Raw genomic sequence first — 18713 nt, forward strand, 5'->3', positions numbered from 1 at the left:
AGGTTTAATTATGGACTCCTTAGTTTCAGGCCTGGAAGTTCATACAGACATTGTGTCACTGATTCTCCCATGAAACATTTCATGGTACTTACTTCCAGATCCCAACTGGCTGCCTGATCTTGGCCTGGGAGTTGGCAGAAAAGCTCAGATGAAGTCATTTTAGTAAAGATTCCTCCTTGTTTCTGATAATGCAGGATAGTTCCTTCTCCATGGAAGTTTCATTTTTCCAAATTTACAGTGGATTGGCAGTTAAATTGAAGAGGTCCTTTGCAAAAGAATAAAACTTTCTTATTATTATAAAACAATTCTTAACCTAAAAAAATTAAAGACAACATAAAAGTAGAATGTTGGAAAAGTACTTAACCAAATCTACTGTCTGTAGATGCATTCACACCTTGCCTTTACTTCCTAGAGGCATCTTTATTGCACTGTGTTTATATTGACAAGCTTTTTGGAACCCTGCTCCCTTCATGCCAGATTGAAGACAAATTTTTCTATACCATTCCAAGGTTTTCATATGCACATTATCAATGCCCCAATGTGTTTCCGTCTATAGGTTTGCCATGATTGAGCAATGTCTTGCTTCAAGGTGGTTGAGGTGGTTTCTGATAATTTACAGCATACATTAACAGTAACTGCAGTAGCTCCTCCCCAGTTGTAGAGTCAGGTGCAGTCCCTCTTCTACCAGACCTTCTCTGGGTCCACCCACCCCTGGGGAACTCCCTTCATTTGTCCATCAGGTTCCCCCACTCCCCTCAAGTCTTCCCACACTCATGTCCCTCTTAAGCCCAGATTTCATTCCATCAGCCTACTGCTTGGAACCTGGGACTCCCACTCCCCACATAGTAAAGGCTAATTCCTCAATTTAGCAATACCACCTTCCCCCAGCACAAATACCAGTGATTCCCACTCTTCTGAACTATTTTCTCCCCCTGCATCACTGCCTCCTTCCAAACTCCCACCCAGAGAGGACACCTCCCCACAGGGAACCCTGAACCCACTGGGGACACCCAGCTCACAGGGAGCTCTGCACTCCCTGTGAGCCCACCCACAGGGTACACCACACCCACAGGGTACACCCCACCTAAAGGGAATGCCCCACCTACAGGGAGCACCCCACCTACAGGGAACACATCACCCATGTGGTTAACTCCTCCCACAGGGAACAGCCTGCCTACAGGGTGCACCCCCACTTCAGGGAACACCCCACCTCCAGGGAATGCCCCACCCACATAAGACACTATTCTCAGGGCACACCCCACCTACTTGGTGCACCCTGCCCACAGGGAACATCCCACCTACAGGGAACACCCCACCCATGGGGTAAACTCCTCCCCCAGGGAATATCCCACCTACAGGGAACACGCCACCCATGGAGCATGCCCCACCTACAGGGAATACCCTGCCTACATATACACTATTCTCTGGGTACACTCCACCCACAGGGAACACCCCCACTTACAGGGAACACCCTGCCCATAGGGTACAACGCACCCACAGGGTAAGCTCCCAGAGGGAACACCTCACCCACAGGCTCCTCTTACAAAATACATGGCACTCAGGGTACAGTCGCTCATGAGTTTCATGGAAACCACATGGTGCACTCTGCCCACAGGACACTTCACACCATGGTGCACTCATATCTTTCAGAGAGAGGCTGAGCTCCAGTATTCACTCCTCTGTGTGGTTAGGGGATGAGTCTCTGGTGGGCTTCTGTGGGCTGAAGCACATCCTGCATGTCACTGTGTCTCCACAGCTGGGGGAGGGTGCACTCTGTGACCCTCAGGGGAAGGAGGGAGCACAGGGAGCCTGCACGTGGATTTCCACAGAGCTCAAGGTCTTTCCTTGTGTACCAGCTATGTATACTTATCACACCACTCTAATAAATCTTAGCCAGGAAGGCAGCTATACTCTGAGTTCCATGATACCTGCTAGAAAACTGTCAGCTATGGTGTGGTCTTGGGGACCCTCAAGGGTGGCTGAATGCATTTCTGGTATTCTTAACATGTGCACTATGTTTCCTGTGAACTGTTTTTTCATCTTAGACTTGAATGTATTCAGATGGGCTCTGAAGGGAGGAATCTGCAGAGGTGGGCTTCTATTTCTATCTCAGTACTTCAGGAGGCAGGTGATAGCAAGTCATCTTCCCTATGCTATGTCCTGATAGATCAGGCAGTAGACACAGAGTTGATTTGAAACCATAAAGAGGTTCAATGTGTGTAGTGGTGTGTTTGTGAGCAGCCTACCTGCCAATAAAAGGCCAGCTGACTTCTCCACTCAGTTCCAAACCCACCATTTCGATGTACTTCAAAACAACCGGCCTGAGCCCTATCAACATAACTCCCTGCCCACCGCAAGTACATTGCAAGAGATATGAGCTTCTCCTCCTGGTCCCAAAATATCCCTTCTTCATTCCCTTCATCCCCTTCAGTGGGAAGAGATTCTTGTGCCATGCTGGGTAGAGATGGGGTGGCACATCCCTCAGGTGGGTGGTTTTGCTTGCGAGGCCCAGCATATGCCTCAGTGAACTTCACCTGGAGGGCCAGAGTCACTCCTCTGCAATGAGTCTGAGTCTCTATCACAGACAGAGCTGGCCCTCTCCCAAGTCTGCTGTCTTTGTCACTCCCCCTCTGTGCTAAACATAGTAAGTCTTCCTTTTTATTTTGTTTACATATTATTAAGTTATACATTAGATCCCTTGAATGGATTCCTCCTACCTCACACATACATCCTTCAACTGAAAGCTCACCAAACCTTCTTCAATGTTGTTGCTTTGATTTTCAATTAAAGTTATTTATCTGAGCAAGGAAATTATCAGAGGCACCAATTAATGGGGTCCAGTTGTTGTTCTCTCTGCTACACTTTCATAGCAACAGTTCAATTTCCTTTGGTGATTTGGATCAGTCACTCTAGCCAGAAGGAAAACCCTTTACCAATCTTTTGACTTTTGACTTTCCAGTCTTTCCAGTCACAACCTCCAGGTATGTGACTCTTATCCACTAACTTGTTAAAAACCACTGTCAAGTTCCCAGGTGGAAACAGTCCCCAAGGGAGTCTAGGATCTCTGATGCAGCAGAACTCAAAGTCATTGCTGGAACATTATCTTAAGGCCTTTGCAATGTTGAGTTACAATGCAGATCATTTCAGAAATTTCTTCACAGAGTGGCTTTAATGAAAATCTCATGCATTTTATTTTGATCATTGGCTTAGTTCAACTGTGAGACAGGACATGGTAATCACCATTGTTTATAAAAAGGAGCACATGTGAAGGCTTTAAAAGGCCAATACCCATACCAAACACCCAGAGATGTCTGCTTTTAGCAATACCATGCAAAGTTCACCTTCCCCAGAGCTGAGTCTATTTTTCAGAACCTTGGGTTTCAAACTGCTAGTCACAAAGTATGAGGAGCATGAAATAAGTTGACTGGATTGGCACCATATATTAAAACAAAAAACAGAACAAAATAGAGAATACAATAAGAAATACCAGAGAACATTGCAAGTAGTAAGATATGCTCAAATTTTAACCTTCTATTTGAGTTTGAATGTGTATAATCCTGTGTTGAGTCATGATATAAAATGTATTCCTTTACCTCCCCCCCCCAAAAAAAAAGAAGGAAAGAAAGAAATTTCTTTTCTTAGGACTTTGAATGAAATTGCTGGTGCAATTTGTGGAGAGAAGAGTTATGAAGCAATTTTGGGGCATTAAGTTTAGAAAAAAACTGACACACAGTATTCAACTTACAATTATTGTAAGAATAATATATTATTATTAACACATGTGACACAACCTAAGACCCTGTTCTAAACAGTCACTACTCATCCTGTCCCCCTGGAACTGGCATTATGATTATCATGATTTTGCCAGTGAGGAAACATAAGCACAGAAAGGTAGTTTCCGGAAGGTCAATGGTCCAGAGGCTGCAGAGTGAGCAATCAAACACCAGCAAAGAGCTTATTTATAAAAACTGTTTCCCTGGTTCCCTTGGTAGTTTCTTACTTGATCATTCAGAAAAAAAATAGGTTCATGGGATTTGTCTTATTTACTTTCTTATCATAATGATAATTTGTACCTAAGATGGAGGCCTGGAAGAAAGGATGACAGTGCCTTGTTTACACTGAGCAGCAGTTGCAAACCTTAGCAGCATCCTGGGGTCCTAAGGTCATGTGTGATCTACATGGGAGAGTGTTATGAATGAGCAGGCATGTCTTCCATGGACACAGTATGAGAGAGTAGAGGCTCACATCTCATCAACTATGTGACATTTATTCTTTTATTAAAGCAAAGTGTGTTGAAGGCTTGGGTTCCAGATCCTAAGTATACAGAAGGGGAAACAACAACAGAGGACAATTTTCTCACTAGACATAGATGGCAAAATGAATAAATAGATGCATACCAAGCTTTCAGGTGGTTTGGGTTGAAGGAAAGCAGAGAAAGTTAAGATGGCACAGAGCTAAGCAGTTGATCTGCAAAGGCTTTGATAAAGGGGTAATTTGCTGGAATAGAGCACTGTAAGAGAGTGAGCCAGCAGAGAGAGTTTTAGGAAGAATATTCCTGGCAGAAGGTACAGTACAGGGACCACAAAATTTTCTTGGCTCATTTCAGGAAAATCCAAAACCCATCCTAAACTTTCATAACCATTTGCAGCTTCATATGTACAAGAGTTCGAAGCATGGGCTGAGGTCCTGGGGATGCTTACCTATGGAGAGGAACTAGCAGGGTAGGAAGAGTGGCTTCCGTTTTCTACTTTGCACATTGTAGTATTTTTAAAAATCCTTAACAAGGGGCACAATCTTCTTCTATAAAGGAAAAAATGTTTAATGCTTTATAAATTGTATAAAGGCTATCTCAATTAATAACATGTTGAAGAAAGAGTTCTGCATTCTTTTCAGGCCCTCTTGAGGGTTAAGGGGAGATTCACTAGCTTCCCTGTGGCCACCAGACAAAACACAGTGGAAAATAGAAAAGAAAGAATATATAAGACTCTAGTCAATTTGTTCCTACATTCCAATGACCTAGCTCAGAATTTCTGAACTGGGAGTAAGTCCTCACCACAAGATCCAATTGGCAATTATAATTGAGACCACATGGGCTGTCACAGTTAGAGGTTGCTCTTGGTATCTAGCAGGTAGACCAGAAGGGTTGCTAAACACCATGCAACATACAAGACAGTCCCCAGAACAGAGGACTGTGTGGTTTGTTAATGCCTGTTAATCAAGGAGTGCAAAGTTCTGATTTAGATTAAGAAAACAAGCATCATAAGCAAATGGACTCTGAAACTCCTATCTCTGCTTTGATTTTCAGTTGCCATTGCCATGGAGACCAGGTGATGTACACAGGGAAATCCAGTGTCTGTGCAGAACTTTCATGGTCAGGAAGAGGGAAAAAGACAAATAGTCAAAGAATATGCAGTGGCAACAGTAACAAGCAAAGATTTGAGGTGCTCACTCCCTCATCCATCAAATTTGGAGTCAGCCTCACTAGAGGCCCCTCTTGAGCAGGGGATTTTTTACTTTCCTGTTCATGTTGATACTCAGAACTGTAATATCTGTAAGGCATGACCTGCTTTCTCTTCTATTTCACCCGTGTTCAGAAAGGACATTCTAATGAGAGACCCAGCTACAAAACTCTTCCGAGAGATCACAGCCATCACCATCAGAGATATTTCAAAATAGGTGGCACAGGTCGAGTGGAATAGTGATTCAGAAACTCAGAAAGATCCAGAGAGTTGCTAATTTGATAACATATCTAGTGTGGTAACTATTTCTATAACTATTTCTTCTAGTGGTAAGTTTGATATTCAAACTATCACCTTGTAATTTTTTGGTCCCTGTCTAGCTTCAAGTCACCCCTATTTCACTTTACTATTATGTTTGAGAAGGTATTCCTTTAAAACCTGATGTAGATCTTCCTCCCAAGGAAAAGGCAAGTGTGGCCATTTTCTCAGAAAATTATAACTGCTCTTATCATGCCAGAATGGAACAAGTTAGGCATTATCCACACAAGTCCAGAGTTCAGGTTTTCCCAAGATGATCCATCTTGAGTCTGTCTCTGCCTCTGTATCTCTCTGTCTCTGTATCTCTCTGTCTCTCTGTCTCTCTCTCTGAAAGCTATTACTAGGGTCACACTTTAGCTGTAATTTAAACTTCAACTAATGGACAGCATTAGGCTAACACCTCTGGCAAACTCTGTAGTTATGAGAGATAAATTTGGTATAAGGACTTTTAACATTATACCACTAAAATAATCACACAGGGTTGAGGGTATAAATAAATGGAAGACAATTAGCAATTGCATCAGAAGTCTAAATGATGCATTCACACAATGAATCCACTGTTCACTTCTGAGAATATTGTCCAAATTTCAAAGATGTAGTTAACTGCATCTGTTACTGTGCTCTGGAAACATGGTGGTTCCTTCTATTAGCAGCACTGAAAGTTCTCTTCAGGGGGTTTCCTCCTACCCACTCCATCCAAGTGTTTTGATGAGGCTAATGCCTTTCTGGGCTCAGAGAGAGCAGCCTGTGGCTCACATCTCAGAAAGGATTCATTTCCTTTCTTTGCCACTGTGATCTGTTGAGAACTAGGGACACTCATCATTTCAGTTCTATGCCTCAGATGCTGTGGAACATTTCTAGTACTGGAGAAAGAGAGTTCCCTTTCTTTCTTTCTTTTTTTTTTTTTGAACAATAATGGCTATTTATTTATTTTGTTTATTTATTTTTTAATTTTTTACAGACTGAATTTTGAATCATTGTACACAAATGGGGTATATAATTTTATTTCTATGGTTGTGCACAATGTACATTCTTACCATTTGTGAAATCATACATGAACATAGGACAATAATGTCTGTCTCATTCCACAATTTTTCATACACACCCTCCCTCTCATTTCTTTCTACATAATCTAAAGTTTCCCCATTCTTCTCTCACTCCCCACACACCTACCCCCATTATATATCATTCTCCACTTATCAGGGAAAACATTCGGTCTTTGTCTTTTTGGGATTGACTTATTTTATTTATCATGATATTCCCCAATTCCATCCATTTGCAGATGCCATAATATTCTTCTTCTTTATGGCTGAATAATATTTCAGTGTGCATATATACCACAGTTTTTTTTATACATTCATTCATTGAAGGGCATCTAGGTTGGTTCCACAATGTAGCTATAGCGAACTGATCTGCTATAAACATTGATGTGGCTGTGCTACTGTAGTATACTGATTTTAAGTCCTTTAAGTATAAACCAAGGAGTGGGAGAATGGGGTCAAAAGGTGGGCAAATTAAAGCAACAACTCTAAGATTGCATCTTACTCCATTTAGAATGGCTATTGTCAAGAACACAAACAATAATAGATGTTGACGTGGATGTGGGGAAAAAGGCACACTTTTACATTGCTGGTGGAGTTGCAAATTGGTGCAGCCACTCTGGAAAGCAGTGTTGAGAATCCTCAGAGAACTTGGAATGGACCAACCTTTGACCCAGGGTTCACTTTCTAATTAAACTTATTGCTGGGAAGTTATAAGCTTGCAAATGAATGTTACTCAATGTAAACAGAATATTGTTAAAAAGTCTTCCACCAAGAAAAAGAGTGCAGCCCAGAGTTCAAACCTAGAGTGGAATCCTTGCCTTCTTAAAAATTGGGTGCTCATGTCCACCAGGGCAGGCTTTTCATGCTCCGTTCATGTCCCTGCTACCAAGCATGTGTCCTAGCAGGGGTTTTTGAATGTTTGTGAAGCAAAGACACCATGGAGGGGAAAAGATCTACATGAGATCATGTGGGAGGTGAATGAAGTCACTTCCAAGTCAATGTCCTCCTGGATTTTTCAGTTAGAGCACTTGACACATGCCTGCTCTTTAAAATGTGTTTGTTTACACAGGTCTGTCTGAATTGGGTTCATAAGACACAAACATTTCTAATACAAGGATGTCTGCACACAGGTATAGGTATGACACTCATCTCAGCTTGCTCATTGTGTGTCAACTTCAAATTTTGCTAACTACTGAGAATGAATGTGGTCACCCTGCAGCACTCACCTCTGAGACCTCACACACTTGATGAGAAAGAAGCATAGTCCTGTATATAGTGACCCACTAAAATATTTCCCTGGGACTTTTTATGCCAACCTGCAAGTCCTCTGAGGTGCCTCAAGTTTTTAGATCCCAGGTCCAGGCTGTTTCCAGGTCCTGGAGGTCAACACCCCCGCAGGTCCTAGGTTAGTCTTTCTCAATGTTCACTGCTACCCGTGACAACCCCCCTATGATTCTGTATGGGCTAACAAACCTGAATGTATAAACATAACTTGCATAAAACTCAGCTCATACTCAGCAAGGAAAGCTTGTTATGTTTATAATAGGTAGAAAAATCACCAGGACTTATATCCAAGAGTTTATTCCACAGTTATTAAAGCTAATTTCAGCTAATGCAATCACTTATTTAATAAAAATTTGCTGTATTGGTACTCAGATTCTTCAGGTAGCCCTGGGTTATTGGGGCACCAATTCTCACCTGGCTAGTGTTCCCTGATGCTGGCTTTGTAAAGGGAAAGATAGATGACAAACATGACATAGACTAGGTGACTACCAGCAGTGATGTGTGTACAGAGGGCTAAATAGGGAGAGTGACAAAGAGGAGCGACAGGGTGGGTTTTCCAAAGGATCCTCAGAGAAGACCTCCCTGGGGATATTTTGAACTCTGAGGTTTAAAGGATGTGGAGGAACCTGATGTGCATAGAACACAGGCAAGGGTGTTACAGCAATCAAGGAAGCCCAGGGGCAGAAGTCACTGGTGCAATGGAGGCACCAAGCAACTCCTGTGAGCCTGGGAGCCAGAAATATAAGGGGAAGGCTGAAAAAGAGTGAAGAGAAGACAAGGAAAGAGGTAACTTGCTGACTGGGTTATACCTCATTGAGGAACCTAATCTATATTTTCATGGAAAGATATCAGTGGACATCTTGTAATAGAAAATGTTACATATAAACACAAAAATTAATTTTGTGTCATTCATGGAGAGAAAAAAGTTTGAAACAGAAGACACAAAGGTTGATGTGTAATTGGTTTTCTTATGTCTGCTTTCTACACTCCGTGAAGGGCACAGATGAAGAGGTGCTGTCTCCCTGCACCTTAATTCATGCACAACTGAAGACTGAAACAAGGGTGCCAAAGAAACCCTGACCCAGTCCCATGTGCACCAGATCTGCAGATGATGAGCACTCAACTTGTCAACTCCTGAGGGCAGAGCAGGGTTTCACAGAGAACAGGCTGCTTCTTCCCTGTCCGGCGCAGAGACTGTCACATGTCAGATTTGCAGAGAAGGTGTCTCTTGATGCATGTGGTTCACAGTGCCAGGTGCTGTGATTGCCACATGGTTGCCCATGCAAAATTTTTGAAGTGGACAGAAATAAGATCCTGAGGGCTGAGAAGCCATTTCCCAAAATGATGCTTCAGATTCTCCAAATATTGTCACCTGGAATGTTTTGATTCTTAATCACTGTACAGATCCCCTGTTCAACGTAGAACAACTGCTTATCATTTGTTTTGATCAGAGGACCATTTTTTAAGATAAAAGTGAAAGATCTTCTTTGGGAAAGAAATAAATTCAGGGGTTGGCTCTCACTGTCTGTACCTCCAGGTGAATATCGGTGGGAAGGATGTTGGTCTGAATGCTGTCACCCACTTCAGTGCCACACTCGGATACGATTTGATTTTTCTTTCTGGCTCTGCTCTCTGAGAGGAGTTGTGTTGATTTTTGTCTACTTGGATTCCTAATTGTGTTTAGCTAAGACCAAAATAGCAGAAGTTCAAGAGGTAACAAATAAATAATTTACAAGAGATTACATACCTGAAAATATAGACAGTAAATTTGGTTCTTGGTAGAATTTTCAAGATTGTAGGTTACTAAATCTTCCAAGAAGGGCAACCCAAAATATCCGGCTAAAATAGTTTTAAATGCCTTTTTTGAAAGCTTGGAGATCTATCAAGGGAGATAGGGCAGAAGGTTCAGAGGCCACAGTGAAGGGGATTTCACTGATTTGTTCTGCAGCTTGGCACAACACATTTGCTGGGTGTGAGCATTCTGAGCTGGTCCCTCACCTCCATGGACTTCAGCAAGCATTACAGCAGACCCTGAGACTGGGAAGCATTCTCAGCAGCCTGTAGAGGCTTAAGCTGCAGCTCCTGGCCCTCAGGGTAGCTAGAACTTTAAAGGCCCAGGGCCAGGAGAAAAGAGAAAAGAGAAAAATGAAATTGGAAGTTGGAGGCATTTGATAATGCCTTATCTGCACAGGAAGGAAGTCAGGAAATTCTGCCAGGAAAGATCCCTACAAGACTGAGGAGCTTGACAAAGCAATCAGCCATCTCACAGCTCCCGGGAGATGAAATAACAGTTCATGACTGTCTTGACATGTGACAGGAGTGCCACTCTGATACATGTATGGCAAAATTACTCTCTCCTTGTGTGATGTGGCGGCAGTGATTGTTCACAGAAGTGGAAAAGAGGTCGGAACTTATCTAAGATTCATATACAGAATTCTGAATTATCTATAAGTCCTAAAGCAAAAGATAAGCTAATAATGGCTCTAGAAATGAACAGAGGTAAATTTCTTCATATCCCTGAGTTAGGTGAGTTCCTTAATTAGTTCATAGGAAACAAAGCCTTATAGGAAAGACAGAATTAGCCCAATAAACTAGTAAATAAAGAATTTAGTAAGTAAATAATTTTATTTACTAAAAAACACCAGTAATTAACTTGATGGTGGTGCTTGATTCACAATGTTCATGTGCATCAAAACCTCACATTTGTACTCCTTTAATATGTGTGATTTTTATTTGAGTTCAACACCTCAGTATAGCTACTTTTTAAAACACCAATAAGAAAAGTAAGCCACAGAACCACTAGAAATGTATACAAGGAGAGGATATACAATAGAAAATGGGAAATTTTTGAAACAAGTGTTTTGTACACAGAAAAGTATATCCAGATGGCCACTGAAATTCAGTAGATTGGTTGATTCTAGTGAAGTCTTTACATTGTAAGGTTCAAAAGAAATCCTAGGGTGCTGGTGGCTTATTTCTTAATTTTGTAGTTATGAATATGTTGGATTTGTGAAAATTAGAGTCCTACAAATGTAATATTTGTACATTTTTCAAGTATAAGATGAATTTTTTTAAAAAAATAATTCAATTAGTGTACCTTGAAGAGTAGGGAGCATTTCCATGTCCAACTGATGTGGAGTGACAGGGGCTGGTTTTATCTGTCCACCAACTACAGGCAAATAATGTGGAGAAAATGGGAAACAAAGATTTGAAAGCGCTGGACATCAGCCAGACAAGGACAGTGGCCCCTGAACAGTGGGATGCAAACTTGATGAACTCCAAGCCCTTCAGCTTGGGTCAGGGCAGGACACTGTAGGTGTGGTACAGGGAAGAAGGTTCTGGAAGGCCCTCAAGTTGTGAGGACAGAGCTAAACTTGGCACAGCAAGGATCTACATATCAAAACCTGGAAGAAGAGAGCAGAGTACAGAGAACCCAGGGATTTTCAGAGGAGCTGTGAGTATTGAGCAGGCTGACGTGAGGTCAGCAGCATGCCAGAAGCTGCCTGAATCTGTGCTCACACCAGTCAGTCTGGAGACTTCCAGATTCACAGAGGACTGGATGGAGCACCCACCAATGTCTGAGTCCAGTGCTGGGGATTGTTAGCTCTGTGTGGGCACTGTTCCAGCGGCAGTTATGATTCCAAAAGCAAGACCTGAAGATGAAAATGCAAAACTATTATTAAAAGAAATATAATGGTGATTACGCCATCTTTCTCCTTATCCTTCTGCTTCTTTATTTGATGGATAAACACTTGTTTCCTGCCTGCTCCAGAATTGAAATCTGTGCTGTATGTGGAAGATGCCTTTTCCAGTCACTATCAAATATGACCAGGCATCATTAATGCTATATCAGAAAAATCACCATTTCCAGTGATTGTTCTGAAACACATTAAAACAGATGCCTATTGTTTTCCTAGCCTGTTCTGTTTTCTAGGACTCAATTTTGCCTGCTCATTCACTGTGTGTGGATGACTTTCAGAGTGTAATGTCTTCAGTGAGATGTTTGTTCGCCTCTCATTTTGTTTGCCTTCCCTGTTCTCTTATATTTTTCCATTAACAATACCTTTGTGTTTCTGAAACTATATCTAGGATGATCTTGGTTCCCCTGCTAGTAGAGTTTCAGTCAGGGTCTTCCTAAGAGAGTCACTTGCCAAGATCTGAAAGGTGAAAAGCAGGGACAGCTTTGATCTCCAGTGGCAGGTGCAGAAGCATCAACATCCTGGCTTCCTCCTGAGAGCCAGCTACTTGGATGCTGCAGTCACAATGTTCAGGGGCTCCTGCAGCCCTTCTGCCTTTGATGCCCAGTCCTCACCATGGTTGGAAAGTCCACCAATTTCCTATATGAAACAATTCTATTAAAAACTTCCAGTGGTTTTTTTGTTTTTGTTTGTTTTTTTTGGGGAGGTGCTGGGGATCAAACCCAGTGCCTTGTGCTTACAAGGCAAACACTCTACCAAGTGAGCTATCTCCCCAAGGCAAGCACTCTACTGAGCTATCTCCCCAGCCCCTAAAAACTTCCAGTGGTTTAGTCCTGTTAATGGAATCAATTTCCTGTTTGCTGACTGGGTTGGTTTTGTTTGTTTTAAGACTTATGGAATGGCTCAGTCAGTCTGACCCCAGAGACTGGGAATTAACCATTGACCAGTACCACTTTTATAATATTGTTTGAAATGACAGATTATTTTAAATGCACTTACTTATTTCCATTTGTATGTATGCAGTATGTATGTGTATGCTTGTGTATGAAATATGTACATAGATGCAGGTGTTGTTGTAGATGTAGAGAAAAGGGCACACAGATGTGTATAAGATGTATTTTTCCCCCTGAAGAGGAAACACATCAGGGAAGACAGAGTTAATAAACTGGAACATGTATCTGAGGAAATTGCTCAGAACACAACAGACAGAGGCAAAGCGTTGAAAATATTCAACAGAAATTTAGGACACATTGAGAATAAAATAAGCAGGTTTTGGGAGAAATTTTTAAAAATGAATAGAGGCAATATTTGAGAAGTCAAATCTAAGCATCTTCTGAAATTGATGACAATAAAGCATCTTCACATTCAAAAGCTTACATCAAACACTAAAGAGAACTTTCTAAAATCCACATGTAGATAGAATATGGGAAATAAATTTAAATAAGATTTAAAAACATAAAACAGTAGAAATATAATTTAATAGCAAATAAGGGGGTTTTAAAAATCAAGTGAGGCCTAAATTCCAGGAAGTAATAATATATAATTCTGGCAATTTGGGCATTCTATATCCTCAGATTATGTGTTTAGATAAATATGAACTTTAAATTTTGCTTCAGAACCCTAATATATAAATTTGAAAAAATCAAGCATCATTCAAGAGTCACTTAATAGTATAATGAACTGGGAAGTGAAAAGAAAGAGAAGATTATACTCAATAACAACCATACTGTGTTAGATAATCATTCAATTACTGTGACAAAATGCCTGAGAAAAACAACCTAAAGGTGGAAAGATTTACTTGGCTCGTACATAGTTCAGACGTTTCAGTCCATGGTTGTATGGCTCCATTTCTCTGGGCCCAAGATGAGGCAGAACATTATGGCAGAAGGTTGTGGTGGCAGAAAAACTGTCAGCGTATAGCAGACAGGAAGGAGAGAGATAGAAGAAGGGCTGGGAACAAGAAAAAAACCTTCTAGGGCATGTCTTCAGTGACCTGCTTCCTCTAACTAGGCCCCAACTCCTAAAGTTTCCACCACTTCCCAATAATGCCAACAACTATGAATCCCTCAACAAATTAACCCACAGATGAGGTCATATCCTTTATGATCTAATCACATCACAAAGATTCCTCTTCTGAACACTGTTGCATTCATATTCAAGATTTCGGTGCATGAGCAGATCAAACCATAACAAACCCTGGTGGATTTTTAAGTAAACATGAGAGGAAATGGTGTTTGGGCAAAAGAAAATGATTTAAGGAACCACCTACAAGAAATATATGATAAATCTGAAATTGCATGTACCTAAGCACATAATTTAAACATGTAATTCAAATGTCAAAATTATTAGGTTATTTTGGCAAATCATTTGTAAGTGTAGGGAGATTTACCATTTTGCTTGGAAGCTAAACACTAAAGAGATGAAAATGAATAAGAATAAGCAATGTTTGAGCAAGTTTAAAGGATTTACTAGAGCCCCGTATCTTTCAATGAAAGAATATAAATTCCTTCTAAACATAAAGCAACATCAATTTAATGTTCAAAACTGATAAATCAATATAAAACAAAGTACTGTTTTTCAGAGAACATTAAATTAAGAACTGGAACTGCAGCTCCATATGTTTGGAATTCATGAATTAAAGAAAGAAACACACTGCATTCATGGAGACCCTGACAATTTCCAGTTTGCATTCTATTTCCGTGAAAAAACAATGAAAACAAGTTAAATTTAGGTCATAGAAGATGCATGCAGAGGAAAATATCATCATAGACATGATATAGAAAAAAAGATGCAATTTTAAAAAGTTAGAAGAAAATAAAGACCTCAAGCAGAAAGAAGAAAATGATTAAAAATAAAGAAATTAGTTAAAAGGAAATCAAAGGAGCAATTGAGAAGATCAATAAAATCAAGAGGAACTCTATCAAAGCAAAGAAACCAATGAAACCATTAGAAAGATTGATCAGAAGACATTGAATGTGTGCTTCCTAACAAAGTCCCAAGAAGAGAAGGCTATGGATCCCTTGAGTCATGATAAATAACTCTGTGTTGCCTCAGTTTTCTTGTCTACAAAATGGGGCTGAAAATAGGACTTATGTGACAGGTTATTATAGGATAGAACAAGTTAGGACACATGATGTTGGATGGTTCCTTGCCCAGAACAACCCCTTAATACATGAGTTGATGTTACGCCTAAAATTGAGTGTGCATGTAATCCAATAAAGGTCTCTCCCCATCTACCACACTGCACAATGCTGTATGTCACTTATATTTATAGAGCAATAGTCATAACAGGTGACAGGGGCTATTTCCATTTTGGGTGTCTTTCCCTTGCAAGCCCTTAAAATTGCAGGCAGCCTCAGGTACGTTGGGAAAAGTAAATGTGCTATGTATTTCAACTTCTTTTATTCCCTTCATTTATTCTAAACTATGGGAAGGCTTGGATGTAAATACAGGTATAAAGTCTTTTGTTGTTCCTATTAATGTGAAAATTAGGTTTTGTAGTGTGTGGGGTTTGCATATAAATAAACCCAGTTCTGAATCATCCAGGGCAGAGAATGTGGATGTGCAGAGTGTGCAGAATGTCCTTCTGCAGTGACCACACAATAACCAGTGAACATGAACTGTGATACAGAGAGCTTTCACTGCAGATGAATTAAAAGTCTCACTCTGTAGGCTCCAGAGTCTCAGCTAGTGTTGTCAAATGCACGCTGTCACCATTAACAGTGACTAATCAAAATCAAAGAGAGTAATAAGTCTCACTGCCAATGTTTTGCTAAGCAAATTGCCTCAGCTGCCCTCATTTCAGAACTTGGAACCCTACGTTTGGGGTGAAGTGTATGAAGATTGAGTGAATGGGAGGCACAGGCCAGTCAGAAAGGGTCAGATGCTGCTCTGTCATGTGCTAGCTGAGTCAGGGGACTTAGGTATGCTTCTGTTTCTTCATCTACAAAAATGGGAAGGATGGTGACTGTCCCTATTTCATGTGGTCACTGGGTGAGGTGGACCAGTACCTGTGAATGTACCCAGAGCAGGACCTGGTGTACAGGGGTCACTGAGCAAGTGCTGGCTGCAGTTGTCACTTTTGCTCTCATGTGTGTCTGATTTGGGTTCTTCACAGGAAGCACACAGTACAATCTGAGTGAGACCAAGTTTAATAAGGACAGTATTAGAACAGATTGGCTGGGTCGGGTTGTTAACAGGAGATAGCACTGTTCCTAGGACTAATGTCAGTGCAGAGAATTAACCAAACTCCAAAGCCCACCCCAGTTGGAAGGATAAGAGTAGGGAGCAGTCACCAGAAGCACACAGCCAGACCAGTGCACAGGAACCTCCAAAGTCATAGAAACTCCAGTTTGAGCTAAAGGACCCAGAGGATGCTGAGCCACAGGAGGACAGAGAGGGAGGAAGGGTGGACAGTCCCTGGACTTTTCTATCATCTGGGCTCTATGCTCTCAGTGCCCCATCTAAGAAATTAACCAGAGGCAGGAGTGTGGAAAAGCTGAGGTAATTACTAGCAGGCCTTTGTCCAGGATTAAGAGTAGCTGAGGGTGGGCTAGGGAAAAGTATGGATCTGGATAAACCCAGCCCAAAGAATGACAGTTTTAGGACCATCTACATTATGCATGCAGTGAGTGTCAATACACAGAACAAGTGTTCCCAGTATAGCCACAGACACCATTGACAAGAAATACCAACAGGACAGGACAGAGTCTGGCTCTCGCTTGGTGACAGGAAGAGTGACAAACCCAACAAAAATAACTCCAACAAAAATAGTGGCAGTTGCTGGTAGTTCTAGAACCTTCATATTTTTCCAAGTACTTCATGCCCTGGGTAGGGTTACAGTTCAGCCTTGTCCCACACTATGGGAAGTCAGCATCTGTTTCCATTTTACAAATAAGAACATGAAGAGGAGGTGTTGATTGATTAGGAGCAAGACATTTGGTGGTATTCATGCTTGGTTTCTTAGAGAATTCATGGAGGTCTGTGAACAAAGTGCAGAGGACTCAAGGACTCAAGAGTGCAAGACAGGTCATTTAATACTTAACCACGTGGTTGTCCTGCAGGGGATTTTACATTTGGGTAGATTCTCTGGAAACATGGGAAAAGGTGAGCATGTACACTCGTCCGTAGGTCAGATTCTTCCTTCAAATTTATATTGGCTTAAAATAAAGAGAAGAATGATTTGTTGAGATGTTAGGCATCTCATAGGGACTCAATTTAAAGGGCAACAGGCAATTCCTTTGATGTTCTCATTCATTTTCTCTCCAAAGGTGCATTTTTCTTTTTATGTGCTCTGAACTTAGTTCTATGCTTTTCTTTGATGTTGGTTATCACAGTCCCTTCAACTTTTGTGCTGCTATCTTTATAGATTGCATCCCCTGACCTGCTTGAAATCAAAGCAGCAATGTATCACTTGTCTCAGGAAAATCTGAAGGTGGAGGCTGCTCCCAAAATCAGTCTTTCCAGGTCAAGCCCTCTTTGCCCTCCTGATGTTCTGGAAAGTCATACTCCAGCAACCTTATCCTGGCTGGAAGAGTCATATATGAACACCTGCCCATAACCCTACTAGGTCCCTGTCTTCTTGACGGATCAGGATAGGAGGACAGACAAGTCCCTCTAGAGGGGAATAGAATAATACCACAGTTCCTCATTCAAAGACAGCCTACAACAGGTAAGCTTTCTTCCTCACCTCTAGCACAATTTAAAGTCCTGAAGCAAGTAAAGAAATTTGAAAGTGGTGGGAAAATTATTAAATATTTCTTCTGAAAACACACAAACATAGGGAATTTAGCATATAATTTCATAATCTCTTGTCTCTCTTGCATACTGGCCCGAAGCTGAAATTGACATCATTGTGTGCATCTAGGTCTGTGTATCAGTCTGGGTACCAGTGAGGGGCGTCTGCAGTCAATCAGCTTGTTTGCATGTACATCAGTGTAGGTGAAGTGATGGGCAGTGGATAGATTGAGGGAAGGAGAGAAATGCCCTACTTCCCTTTCCCAGAGAGGGGACCTGCCAAGTCAAGGGGCAGTAATAAAATCCTCAGTGTGGAGACTCTTCCAGGCTGTGGAAATGTGGATAAAGGGGGTGTTTGACTACTGGGCTGTCCATCTTGCATAATCTCATTACCTGGAATTCAAAAGCCAGAAAGTCCCTGAGGAGAAACTAGGAACTCTAGTCCTCCATTGTCTTCTTTATTCAACCTCTGCTTGCTACTAGCACAGGAATGGAGAAACTAGGAACTCTAGTCCTCCATTGTCTTCTTTATTCAACCTCTGCTTGCTACTAGCACAGGAATGGAGACATGATGGATGCAAAGAATAGAGCTCCAGCTTGGAATAAATATAACAGAAAAAAGGAAGGTAGAATAATGAATAAACTAAATATCCATCTTATGATGTCACTTTCAAAAAGCAGCAAATTACAGGAAATAATTTTGTGAAATTAAAAGATGTAGGAAGAAAATGACAAGGTCAGAAATTTGTGAAATAGAATTAAAATATGCAATATAAGAGTCACTACATTTAAGACATATTTCATTGCTAGATTAATAAAATTGAGTCAAGTCTAAAAAGATTAATAAGGACATACAAAAATGTATGAAGTGCAAATGCCTATATTGGAAATAAGACATCACCACAGATGCTACAGACATTAAAATAGAAAAATTATAATGTAAATAATATTGCAAATGTGGAAATTTAAATGAACTGCCAAAGTTGTAAAAAAAATATCAAAGTATACAATAAACTTGACTCAAGAATCAACATAAAATTAGAAAATAATCTGTTTAATAAGTACAGTGCAGCAGATAGCATTTTTTTCTGAAAATACTATCTACTTTAGTCCAGTTTCCCAAGTGTCTTCTGTTGTATTATGCAGTTTTAACTTCACGATAATTTCTGAAATTA

The sequence above is a fragment of the Sciurus carolinensis genome, unplaced genomic scaffold (genome assembly GCF_902686445.1).
Source record: "Sciurus carolinensis unplaced genomic scaffold, mSciCar1.2, whole genome shotgun sequence".
NCBI classification, from domain to species: Eukaryota; Metazoa; Chordata; class Mammalia; order Rodentia; family Sciuridae; genus Sciurus; species Sciurus carolinensis.